The following is a 14,417-nucleotide window of genomic DNA, read 5'->3' on the forward strand; positions in this document are numbered from 1 at the left end:
TGAATCAATGAACATTTAATAAGTATGGCTACGCAGCAGGTACTACATTAATCATTCAGAATACAAAGAAAAAATTGAAAATAGTCCTTGTTTTTAATAAGCTTCATAATCTAATGTGGGAGACAATATGTTCATATACAAGGGTAAGTAGTATGTATAAACAATACAAGATGTTCAAAATATATTAATGCAATTTTAAGCTATTAATATTACTTATTATAATATATTCAAATATAATGTAATATATAAACGTCATCTGTATGTCTGTCTATAGAAATGCTGGTAAATGCTGAAAGCCAGCTCCATGGAAAAGAAAACAATGTAAAACACACTTTTAGTTGAAGCTTCATTATTAACATCTATCGCTTTCTTAAATCCAGACAATCATTACATCTAGACAATCAACAACAACAAAAAATAAAGTCCTGATTTGTAGTATTTGCCGATTTCTAAGGTGAATATGAATATATGTATATGCTGAAAATTTAACAATCACTTTTCTCAAGCCAGTATGCGCTGGCTATAGAATGCCCCTCAATTCTCTCTCTCTCTCTCTCTCTCTCTCTCTCTCTCTCTCTCTCTCTCTTTCTTCTTCTTTCTCTCTCTTTCTATCTCTCTCTCTCACATTTTAAAAAGTATACGTTAATTACATGACTACTATTGTTTATCTCTCAGTAACAGCAAAGGTAAATACAACATGCTGCTAATGATTTTGCATACATATATAATTACATTTGTGCATAAATATTGTGTGTACAGCATTTGTTTGTTTCTAAAGCTGTTCATTTTGTTTGTTTCTTTGTTGGTTAAAGGGTCTGGGGCATATAACATTTCACCCTAAATTGCTTTTCAGTCTCCTTTATTGAGTTGAGAAATACATTTAAAAACTGAAGGACATTTAGATATAAAACAGTTTCTTTCAAGTGTGGTATAATATTACTCATGTCTACATGCAATGGCTAGAGTCTGCATTTAATTAACCGCAACAAAATAAGATAGAACAGATGAAAAAACATTACTAGTGAGGAAATTTTAATAAAAATTGGGTGACTTTGATTGTGAAATTTGGCAGTCTGGTTTCTATGAATGCATTCATTGTTGCCAGTTTTGATTAATGACAGTTGTACAATCGTGTGCTGACAGTCCCTGCCATACAGACACATATTATTCTGATATGAAACACTGCTGAAAAATGCAACCCAATCAGATTTGGCCCCCGGACAACATGTGCTATCATCACCGTACTGTGAATCGAGATTGATTGGTAACCAGCTGTGACAAAGTGGGAAAAGGAGCTTTGTCATTTTCAAGGGAAAAAAAAGAAAACAAAACAAAACTGTGTAAAAAACCATTACTATCTGTTTGGCCAAATAGAAAATAAAACAAAATAATTAATATCTCATATTTTAAACAAGATTAGATTTAAGGTTCAATTTGTATATGATATTAACTTTATTCAATTATCTTTAGGTTTTGAAAGATAAAAAAGAATTTGTTTAATCAGATGTTATACTCTAAAATCACTTCCTTATTAATTTCTTCTGTAAGACTGTTTTACTATTTTATGAAGATGATTCAATGATAACTAACAGGAAAACTTTTTTATAATTTAGTGGAAAAAGTATTAATTTTATTTGAAATACCTCGGACAATTTAATAACTATGTCAAGATTTATCTGTACTTTTTCATTCCTTCTGTATAGCAAATGTCTCAATAGGAAGTATAATCGTCATCATCAATACTATTGTCTTAGTTCATATTTACATAGGCTATGTGGTTTTAAAAGAACTTTCCTTAAAAACAATTCAGAGCCAAGATGGCAGAGAAAAGTGAGGAAGCTGCCTGAGCTCTCCCCAGTTTCCCTCAAAACAACATTAAATCAAGCCTCTAACCAAATTCTGGACTGACAGAGCCCATGAAAAGGCACAGGGAAACAATTTTCCAGCCCAAGATAACTTAGAACTTCAGGAAAGGTTTGTCTCACTTGAGTAAAAGGGGAGCGTAGCTGAGAGCAGGCCGTGTCCACGCAAACCTACATGAGGCTCTCACAGATCAGCAATCAAGGCCCTGCGGTCCTTCACTCAGCAGGCCAGTGGCATAATAGGCCAGCTGTGAGGCCTCCAGCCCTAGTACAGAAGGCAAACTGCTGGCTAGGGAACCCCCAAAACAACAGTTGTGAATAGACCTGGCCATACCATCACAGTGGGCAAGCCACCATCTCTACAGACCCTGGGCAGAAAGCCAGTGCCCAGGCCCATGGTCCCCAGTGCAAGAAGCTTGGGACGGTGCCTCCTGTACCCTAGGGGCAGAGATCAACTTTAAAAGTCACAAATGGGCTAGAAAATGAGCATAAAACAAAGAGCCCTGACCATAGAGAGCTACTGTGGTGACAGGGAAGATCAAAACACAAACTCAGAAGAGGATAATAAAGTCAAAACGCTGACATTCAAAGTTTCAAAGAGAAATATGAATTGGTCTCAGGCCCAAAAAGTCCACTTGGAAGAGCTCAAAAAGGATTTTAAAAATCAAATTAAAAAGACAGAAGAAAAGATGGAAAAAGAAATGATAGTGATGCATGAAATTATGAAAAAAAAGTCAACAGCTTAGAAAAAGAAAACAACTCTTTAAAGAGTAGAATTGGACAAATGGAAAGGAGGTACAAAAATCCACTGGAGAAAAGAACTCCTTAAAAAGTACAACGGCCAAAAGGAAAAGGAGGTACAAAGGGTTACTGAAGAAAACAACTCCTTAAAAATCACAATTGGACAAGTGGAAGCTAATGACTCTAGGAGACATCAAGAATCAAACAAAATCAAAACAATGAAAAAACAGAAGAAAATGTAAAATACCTCACTGGAAAAACAAATAACCCGGAAAACAGATCCAGGAGAGACAATGTCAGAATTATTGGACTACCTGAAAGCCATGATCAAAAAAAAAAAGCTTGGGCTGCCTGAGTAAAGTACAAACACCTCCAGGCCCACTCTGAGGAGTCCACAAACAATAACGCCCTGAGGGTAGCCAGGTGGAGAGGCAGCCTCAGTCTTAGAAACTTTACTTTTGCAGACAGTGCCAGAGTCTCACTGCTGAGTAGGACCCTCCGTTGTCGAGGGACACCAAGCACAGCTGTGCTGACTAGACTGTGGCTGCAGGGAGAAAGAGCTAGCTCACACCTGGTGAGTGCAGTAGTGAAGGGTGGGGACCCTGTTGGCAGTAGGCACTTGCAAGAGAACAGAGTCCCTGGTTTCAGTTCTGGGACAGAGAGGACAACTATAGTTTGCAGTCACTGGAGGGACCGCAGAGAGCAAGATCATTTATGGGATAGCATGGCTAGAGGCCGTAGCCATGGCTTAGGAGAGGAGAGGAGAAGCCAGAGTTAGGCCCCAGGACAGACTTCAGAAAAATGACCGTATGAAGAACCTGAAGCTTGGGGCATCCCCTCTGCAGGACTACAACTTGATTGTACTAAAAGCTGCTAAGAACAAAATAAAAATGAGCAAGCAAAGGGGAAATAACCTACCAATATATAGATACGATGGGGAAAGAGAAGATCTGGGTTCATGCTAAAGCAAAGCCCAACAGCATGAGATAGAAAGAGAAATTCCATTTAAAATTACTGTAGGTAATATAAAATATTTGGGAGTTTACCTGCCAAGACAAACCCAGGAATTATATGAATACAATTACAAAATGCTTTTCACACAAATACAATCAGATCTAAACAATTGGAAAAACATAAATTGCTCATGGGTAGGCTGAACTAATATAATAAAATGTCAATTCAACCTAAATTAATTTATTTATTCAGTGCCATACCAAACTACCAAAAAAAGTATTTTATAGAGCTAGAAAAAATAATAATAAAATTCATCTGGAAGAACAAAAGGTCAAGATCATCAAGAGAATTAATGGAAAAAAATTCAAAGGAAAGTGGCCTAACCCTACCAAGTCTAAAACTATATTATAAAGCAGCAATCATCAACATTAGTTGGTACTGGCTAAGAAACAGAATAGTGGATCAGTGGAATAGATTAAAGACATGGTACTAAATGACTACAGTAACCTACTATTGATATACCCAAAGACTCCAGCTTCTGGGATGAGAACTCACTATTTGGGAAAACTGGAAATAGTATGGCAGCAACTAGGTATAGAGCAACATCTCACACCATATACCAAGAAAAGGTCAAAATGAGTACCTGACTTAAACATAAAGGGAGACACCGTAGGCAAATTAGGAAAGTAAGGAATAGTTTATCTGTCAGATCTATGGAGAAGCAAAAAATTCATGATGAATCAAGAAATATTACAAAATGGAAAATGGATGATGTTGATTATATTAAACTAAAAAGCTTTTGCACAAACCAAGATTAGAAGAAAAGCAGAAAGCTAAGAAACAATTTTTAAAGAAAGTATCTCTGCTAAAGGCCTCATCTCTCAAATATACTGGGAACTGAGTCAAATTGATAAGAATACAAGTTATTCCCCAGTTGATAAATAAATGGTCAAAGAATTTGAACAGGCAGTTTTCAAACAAAGCAATCCAAACTTTCTATAGACATATGAAAAATGCTCTAAAGCACTATTGATTAGAGAAATGCAATTAAAACAACTCTGAGGTAACACCAGATACCTATCAGATTGGCTAATTAAAATAAAAAAGGAAAATGATAAATGTTGGAGAGGATGTGGAAAATTGTAACAGTAATGCATTGTTGGTGGAGTTGTGAACTGATCCAACCATTCTGCAGGGCAATTTGGAACTATGCCCCAAGGGCAATCAAACTGCACATACCCTTTAATCTAGCACTACCACTACTAGGTTTGTATTCCAAAGAAATAATAAATAACAGAAATGGACCTACTTGCATAAAAATATTTGTAACAGCTCTTTTTGTGGTGGCAAAGAATTTGAAATTGAGGGGAGGCTCATCAATTAGGGAATGGCTGAACAACTTGTGGTATAGGAATATAATAGAATACTATTTTGCTATAAGAAATGATGAGCAGGTGGGTTTCAGGAAAACCTGGGAAGACTTACATGAACTGATACTGAGTGGTGAACAGAACCAGGAGAATATTATACACAGTAACAGCACCACTATGTGACGATCAACTACGATTGACTTAGGTATTCTCACCAATGCAGTGATCCAAGACAATTTCAAAACACTCATGATGGAAAGCGCTATCCACATCCAGAGAAAGAACTTATGGAGTCTGAATGCAGATCAAAGCACACTATTTTCATTTTTCTTTGCTGTGTGTGTGTGTGTTTTCCTTTTGTTCTGTTTCTTCTTTTACAACATGACTAATGTAGAAATGTTTTATGTTATTGTACATGTAAAACCTACTATCAGATTGCTTGCTGTCTTGGGGACAGCAAGCAAAAGGAGAATGTGGAGAAGGTGGGAGGGAGGGAAAAATTTGGAACTCAAAATCTTTCAAAAAAGAATGTTGAAAATTGTCTTTACATGTAATTGGAAAAATAAAATACTATAAAAAACAATTTTGTAATGTTTTGGTTTCTTCATATGCTAATCTGGTCAAGCAATTCAAATAAAAACACCCTTTGGAGCAATGTTCAAACTTCCTTGCTTGCTCTTCAAGACTGCCCACAATTTCCTACCACCTCCACCTGGACTTAAGAAGCACTACTGAAGTGTAAAAAGGATCATTTTGATTATTTTAAATTAACACCTTATTGTATAAAAATAACCTACGCAGTCAAGAGTAGGAGTAATGCAGGAAATTGGGGGAGGGGTGGGTGGAACTTTCATAGACAATCTCTCAGGTAGGATGTGATCGGGTTGGAATACTGCTGTGTTGTAGGAAATGATGGCCTGGTTGATTTAAAAAAATATAGGAAGACTTGAGCCTATGAAGGAAGACGCTATCCACCTTCAGAGGAACAGATTGCAGGTGGAAATAAGCGTAGTACAGTCTTCCATATATGTATGAGTGTATATGCACATATTTGCATATTTATAGATGCATTATGTATAGGTGTATGTGTATATATCCACATTTAATTGTAGCCTTCTTTAGGGTAGGACAGGGGAAGGAGTCAAAAAAAAATAAAGTAAAAAAGTGCAGAGCAGAGAACAAAAGAAAACCAACAAGGAAGCAAACAAAAGCAAATAAAAGTGTTTTGAAAATGATATATAGCATTTTTATATACGCTTTCTTGAAACGGAAATTTATTGTTTTACATTGAATCGTCTCTTATGGTCTGCTGTGTATCTGGCAATGTTTTTTTTTTCCTTTTCTCATTTTTTTTAAGTTTAAAATAAAAAAAAAATTAAATAAAGAAGGATATATTGTGGAATGTGGTGTAAAGTGTTGGTCTAAACCTAATTTCTGCCTGATTGATTTCCAGTTTTCCCAGAAATTTTTTTCCTTCTTTCAGATAAGGAGTTTCCCCTATGGTCATTGCTTTCCACATTGTCAGACACTGGATTATTGTGTTTGATTGTGATCTCCCTTGTCTAGTCTTTTCCATTCATCTAGCTCTCTTTTAACCAATATTAACTAGTTTTGATGAGTACTACTTTATAATATAGTTCGAGGTCTGAAAGTACTATCCACCTTTTCAGCTCTATTTCTTTTCATCATCTCCCTTGATATTCTAGATCTTCTGTTTTTCCAAATGAATTTTGTTATTATTTTATCATTTCTATAAATTATCTTGTTGGTAATTAAATGGACATAGCTTTAAAGGTGTAAATTAACTTTGGTAGCACTGTCATTTTTTCTATATAGACATGGCCTAGACACGAGCACTCAATATTATTAATGCCCTTTAAGTTGTTCTTTATTTCTTTAAGGAACATTTTATAATTGAATTAAGATTTTTTTGTGCATCAGGCATTTTATACAATTTGAACTCCAGGTATTTTATACAATTTTAGTGTTTTGGAATGAGATTCCCTCCCCCCTCTTTTTTTTTTCTTTTTGTGTTCTGTTATTATTAAGCTGAACTCTTGAGTGATAATGAATCTCATTTGGGAGCTCTTCAGTGTTCTGGAGAGTGATATAATCAGCACAAGATCATCTACAAACAGGGGTATCTGGGCACCCTCAGGAACCAAAGGGCATCTTGGCTATCCTCTGGCAAAGCTAAACATCACCGGCAAGATGCTTAAACTTTATTTGAAAAAAAGTGGCTTGTTGTTACTAAATTTCCAATTATACAATCTTAACATATCCATGGAAGACATATTGTTGGGAGAGAGGGCTTAAAGCCACATTTGTGCTATGAAATCAATTTTTATAGTCATCAAAAATAAGCATAGTGGGTCTTATTGTCTCTGCAATTTTAGTCAATCTGGATTTCTAAACAGGGAGTGTACTAGAGAGAATAAATTGTGTTCCTTCTCTCATTTCCGTTAAGAATGTCCTTTACACACACACACACACACACACACACACACACACACACACACACACAAAAATTATTCTCATAAGGATTTTCTAGAGATGGAGTGTAAGCACATAGGTCAGGATTTTTGATCCATTCTTCATTTTCTTTTCCTTTGGCATCAATGTCATCCTTCTTTTTCCTAATCATTTAGTATCTTTTAGATATTTGGGGAATCAGTTCTTCAATGTCCTCCAATTTGGGTTCAGACCTCCTGTGTGAATGCCTGATCGGGTACTGCTCCTCTGCCCAACGTTACTTTCTTTAAAGTCACTTCTCCTGCCTTATTTAGTACATTGTGGACTTAAAAGTCCAAATGTGGTGACTCTGGTGTCACTGATTGAGAAAGATTTTCTTGTCAAAATCTTGACATTTTAAATTCATTTTTAATGTTTTCTATTCTTCTTACAGGACCTTTATGCATACTATTCCTTTTGTCTCCCCTTGTCACTTATATTGCTACCAGAATTTTGTCAATCCATTATGGTCCTGCTGAAATACTACTTCCTTCTCTTCAAAAAGTTTCCGATTCCCCTTCTCATTTCATTCCTATCCAAATGTGTTCTTTCCTTCCTCACAGTCCTTTGCACCTCTTTTATGGTACTTAGCACAAGCTAGTTCATACTAGAGGTATTTGTGTACTTGTGTACTTTGTACTACAGGTATTGTATACAAGTATATGATCCTCCTGTTTTCCTTTCTCAGTTATAGGTTTCTTGAGGTTAACTGGATTTTATTCATCCTTTTATGACCTTTAGCACTTGGCATGGTTCCTTGGATTAGGTACAAAAAATACTTGTTAAATTGAATTCAAGTAATTTGTAATAGGTTTTCCTTGGATGGATATGTTCATGTTATACTGTACATCAAGAAGTTCTTTCTACCATAAACATAACAGATAGCCTTCTTCCTCTTTTTTGCCAATATTTGAAATCAAGAAAAGGCACCCATTTTTTCCTCAAATAGTCTCTGATCATAATCTCCCAATCAATACTCCTTCACAGATTGTACCTGAAACTGTTACAACACTTTTTCCTCCCTCATGGCTACATAAATCTAGTTTTAGTTTTTTTTCTTTTTAGGTACAATTTTCTAAAACTAATAATTTGTTTACTATCTTCTTAACATGGGTTATATGGCTAGATTTTGTTGAATCCACGAACTTGGATCGAAAAAAACTACATCTTTATTTTCACTAAATTTCATTTTTATTTTCACTAAATTTTAACCGAAATTGAGCATTTCATTCCATAATGATTTTTTCATATATTATTCTGAAAATGGGTGCATAGAATTCACCAGACTGAGAAAGTGACCAATAACAAGAAAAATTTCCCCAAGCTTCCTAAGTCACTTTTGAATTGTGAGACGCCAACACAATATATGCAATGCCTGAAGACTCAACCTTTGTGAATTGAAGGGATCATGTCAAAATCTATGATTCAGGTAAATCGTCCTTCTCGCCTTCCCCAATCTTATCTTTCCCTTTCCTTCCATCACACATTTGAACATGAAATCTCCCATGCCTAGTACAGACTCCATTCACTTTTCTGACATGGGAAGTCTTTTCCTTCCTTTAATGTCCAGCTGAGATGGCACCTCCTTCATGAAGATTTTGGTTTGCTTAACTCCTGACAAGACTGTAATATTCTAAATCTTATAATTGGTATTTGTGATTAGATTATGGTATCATATGTTGTTTTACATCTTTGTAAAGAGGCGCAGTGTAATACCATGTACATATTAGATGTTAAATAAATGTCAAACTGAATTCAATAGTATTAGCAAGTTGCTTAAAGTCCTTGGGCTTTAGTATACTCATCCTAAAATGAGGTGGCTGAACTACATGATCTCTGAGAGCCTTTCCAACCTCAGATCCCATGATGCCTCAAGTAGGGCATGAAGAACACTGGATTTGGGGGACAGTGTATATTTGGCTATTTTATCCATTTGATTGACAAAATTTCCTAAATTTTATTTGAAAAACATCTACAGATTTGGCATTTTTTGAAATGGTATAAAAATGAACATTTAACAATGTTCAAATTGATAAATTCCATTGCTTTTCAAAAACATCTCTTTTGCTAAAACTTCCACATTTATGAAAGTATCTTTGCTTGTGCTTCTACTGTCCTGATCTGGGTCCAGTCCTTAAGTAGTTTATGCTTAATATTGGAACAAAATCAACTGGAGGTATCCTCAGTGTCTACCCTTGTTGAGTATTTTTCTCCTGCTATGGCTAAGTAGAGATCCTTTTGTTAATTGATGAATGATAGATGAGTGTATCTTTTTACTGTAGTATCAAATCTAAACTACAAAGAGTCTAGTCCTAATCAGGTGCAGTTGAGGACATAGTGTGGAGTACTGAAAAATAACGAGTTCATTGAAATAGGGAATGGGGAGTGCAGCTGAAGGAGATCCTGGATTGCCTTTAATAATGCCGAACATTTACTGCACTGCTACTGATTAAGTCTGATTTCTCTTTCCCTACTCCCCCCGTAGGTCTGACAGCATCTATTTGCAGAAGGTATCTGGGGGCCTAAATTTCTAGTGCCCTCCTGGGTGTGGTAGGAGGACTATGATGCTGCTAATCCTGGGGACTGATGCTGCCCTCCTTTTCTTAGGAATGGCTTCTATAGATCACGCTGTACCATAGCTGATAAGGTCAGGATGTGCTATGCAGGAAGAATCAAGCAACATCCAAATAAGGATTTTGGATGACCATGCTAGTGACATAAACTACTATGTAGGTATTAATTTTCTTGTTATCAATGTAACCTTTGCCATCATCCACAAATATTATCAGACAATATTACTGGAAGAAATCAGATGATATCTATACCCTAGTAGCATCTGAATGATGTCTTGGCTATATGCATTTCCTATGTGAGTGCCTCTCTATTTCTGACTTTATTTTTGTCTACTCTTCCTACTGATGCTGGGTCTATTTGTGAGAGAGAATATTCCAGGTTTATAAAAACACTTATGTTTCTTGTCATGCCATTTCAGTGAATAATTTTACTGTGAGTTAATTGCATCCTCTGGATGACTACTGAAAAGAGAATACATTGGTGGGGGCTTGTAAGCTTGAGTTTTAGGAGTAGAGACCCAAAAATACCTTGAGTCAGGGGCAGCTATCTCTCAGGGGACTCAAACTGTGTATGTGAGTTGGGGAAGTGGGTTGCTCAAAGGGTACTGCACAAACTTGGTTAATCAGCTTCTGTGTTTCTATCACATTATTCAACTTTTTAAGTACTCAATTAGGGAGGAGGAAATATAGTACAACAGAATTAAAAAAGCACACACCATCAGTAAAAAATGTAACCTTGCTCTCATGATTTTTTGCCTACCTATCTGATGACTTCTAAAACTCCGTTATGTTATTATCTCCACTCAGGTTCCATAAGCATAAGTGACTACAAAAGCTCTGTCCTCAACTCTTTTCAGTTTCCTTTTCTAGATGTTCTTCCCTAGCAATCTCATTCATTCTCACGATTTCAACTGCCACATCTATGGAGATGATTCTCAGATCTATATACGTATCCCCAACTTTTCCTCTGGGCTCCTATTCTCCATCTCAAATTTGCTAGATATACTTAAATGTCCACTAACTCCTCAAACCAAATATTACCTAAACCAAACTCATTATTATATTTGCTACTAAATCCATCCTTCCTTGCATATTCCTTAAATGTGCTGAGTATGTCACATCCTATTAGGTTCCCGGGCTTGAAATCTGTCACTTTGCTCTCTTCCCTCACTCAGCTCTCATGAAGAATCATTACCAGTCAATTATGCTTCTATAGCTCTCTCATTCTTCCTTTTCTCTCTACTGCCATCATTCTAGTTTAGGGCTTCATCACTTCTTCTCTGGATATTGTAAAAAAAATTCTTAACTGCTTTCCAAGTACTCTTCTCTCTAACTCACCTTTGACAAAGCTGCCAAAATAATACAGAGGTCTGCCAATGTGATTGTCCTACTCAAAAGATATTTAGTGGCTTCTTATTTTCAATATGATAAACTGAAAAATCCTTATTGTAATGCTTTCTGCATATAGGCTGCCACCAGTATTGTTTTAGACTAACTCAGTGCACATACTACATTCTAGCAAAAATGGACTATTAGCTCTTCCCTTGATTCAACTTGACATTTTCTGCATCTGTGGATTCATGAGGGCTGCCCTCCTGCCCCCATTCCTGGAATTAACTCACTGCTCATTTCTGCCTATTGAAAGCTTTCTCAGCTAAAAGTGATCTATCACCAAATTTTTCTAACACACTTTGTATTGATCTCTCCTTTGCCCCTAAAACATTCTTATGTTACATCAGCTAATTTGTATGCATCTCATATTCCTTCTATTAGAATACAAACTCGAGAGAAGGTACTATGCCATTTTAAATCTTTATACCCCTTGTGTACCAACAAACTTTAACCCATCTATTATTTAGTAGATACATTTTAGAGAATTTCCTGAGGCATACATAGGTTAACTGACTTGCCCAGGCTCAGAGGTGGGATTTGAACACGTCTTTCCATTTTTCATTTACCTAGCATTTTCATTATGTTGGAGTACTTGAGACCATATGGGCAACACCAAAATCAAAGATGGTGGCTAGAAAGCAGGGACTTCCCTAAAGCTCTCCCCCATGACCCTCCAAACACCTATAAAAAATGACTTTGAACAAAATTCTAGAACTGCAGAACCCATGAAATAGCAGAGGGAAGCAGGGCTCCAGCCCAGGACAGCCTGGATAGTTGCTGAGTAAGGTCTATCGCACGGAGATGGGAGCGAAGCGGAGCAGAGGCCAGCGTGGGCTGCACCCAGACCAACCAGACCAGGAGCTGGGCAGAACAGGCCTTAGTGCCCTGAATCAGTGAGCTGTGGCAGTTACCATACTCTTCAACCCACAAACACCAAAGACAACAGAGAAGGTTAGTGGGAAAAACTGTGGGAACAGAATGAAAAGAGTTCATGGTTTGGCCACCACCCCAGGGGCAGTGGAGGTGGTGCAGCTCTGAAGAACTACAGCTGCAGTTGCTTCAGGCCCCAGGCCCACCTGGGAGCTCTGGAATTTGGCGACAATGTTCTCTGAATTAAGGGAGGAATTAAGTGGTGGATCAGAGCAGGAGTGGAGAGCCTGCTTAGATCTGAGACTCGGTCTGGGTTGGTGGCTCTTGGGGTAAGAGGAGCGCTGGTGTGGCAGAGCTTACTGTGTAGAAATAGCTCTGAAAACAACAGCACAGCCCCTCAAGCTTGGGACAAAGTACTCTATACTCTATAAGCAGTCATACCCCCACGAAAAACTCAAGAGTCAAGTAGTTGGCTGGGAACATGGCCAGGCAGCAAAAACAAACTCAGATTCAGACTCAGACTTTGGAATCTTTCTTTGGTGACAAAGAAGACCAAAACATACAGCCAGCAGAAGTCAAAAAAGTCAAAGAGCCTACAACAAAAGCCTCCAAGAAAAACATGAACTGCTCTCAGGCCATGGAAGAGCTCAAAAAGCATTTGGAAAAGCAAGTTAGAGAAGTAGAGGAAAAATTGGGAAGAGAAATGAGAATGATGCAAGAAAACCATGAAAAACAAGTCAATGACTTGCTAAAGGAGAATCAAAAAATACTGAAGAAAATAACGTCTTAAAAAATAGACTAACTCAAATGTCAAAAGAGCTCCAAAAAGCCCATGAGGAGAAGAATGCCCTGAAAGGCAGAATTAGCCAAATGGAAAAGGAGGTCCAAAAGACCACTGAAGAAAATACTACCTTAAAAATTAGATTGCAGCAAGTGGAAGTTAATGAGTTTACGAGAAATCAAGATATTATAAAACAGAGCCAAAGGAATGAAAAAATGGAAGACAATGTGAAATATCTCACTGGAAAAACCACTGACCTGGAAAATAGATCCAGGAGAGATAATTTAAAAATTATTGGACTACCTGAAAGCCATGATCCAAAAGGAGCCTAGATATCATCTTTCAAGAAATTATCAAGGAGAACTGCCCTGATATTCTAGAAGCAGAGGGCAAAAGAGAAATTGAAAGAATCCACTGATCACCTCCTCAAATAGATCCCAAAAAGAAAACTCCTAGGATGGAACATTGTTGCCAAATTCCAGAGCTCCCAGATTAAGGAGAAAATACTGTAAGCAGCCAGAAAGAAACAATTTGAGTATTGTGGAAACACAATCAGAATAACACAAGATCTAGCAGCATCTACATTAAGGGATCAAAGGGCTTGGAAAATGATATTCTGGAGGTCAATGGAGCTAGGATTAAAAGCAAGAATCATCTACCCAGCAAAACTGAGCATCATGCTCCAAGGTGATATATGGATTTTCAATAAAAGAGAGGACTTTCAAACTTTCTCAGTGAAAAGACCAGAGCTGAATAGAAAATATGACTTTCAAACACAAGAATCAAGAGAAGCATTAAAAGGTAAAAAAGAAAGAGAAATCATAAGGGACTTACTAAGGTTGAACTGTTTTGTTTACATTCCTACATGGAAAGATGATGTGTATAATTCATAAGACCTCAGTATTAGGGTAGCTGAAGGGAATATATATATTCCCTTATATATATGTATGTATACACACACACACACACACACACACACACACACACACACACACATATATATATATAGACAGAGGGCATAGGGTGAGTTGAATATGAAGGGATGATATCTAAAAAAAATTAAAATTAAGGGATGAGAGAAGAATATATTGAGAGAGGAAGAAAGGGAGAGATAGAATGGGGTAAAATGCATAAAAGTGGCAAAAAAAGCAGTTCTGTAGGAAGGGAAGAGGGGGCAGGTGAAGGGGAATGAGTGAATCTTGCTCTCATCGGATTTGACCTGAGGAGGGATAACATGCACACTCGACTGTGTATCTTATCCCATGGGAAAGAAGGAGGAAGGAGATAAAAAGGAGGGGACAATAGAAGGGATGGCAGATAGGGGGAGGAGGTAACCAAAAACAAACACTTTTGAAAAGAGACA

The 14,417-nt window shown here is 37.0% G+C and overlaps 1 protein-coding gene across 1 annotated transcript in view; it reads right to left on the reverse strand.

Annotated features, from left to right (window-relative positions):
- ROBO2 (roundabout guidance receptor 2) overlaps positions 1 to 14,417 on the reverse strand; it is a 252,777-nt gene that overhangs the window by 182,185 nt on the left and 56,175 nt on the right. The window lies entirely within an intron of this gene.

The sequence above is a fragment of the Trichosurus vulpecula genome, chromosome 4 (assembly GCF_011100635.1).
Source record: "Trichosurus vulpecula isolate mTriVul1 chromosome 4, mTriVul1.pri, whole genome shotgun sequence".
Classification (NCBI taxonomy): Eukaryota; Metazoa; Chordata; class Mammalia; order Diprotodontia; family Phalangeridae; genus Trichosurus; species Trichosurus vulpecula.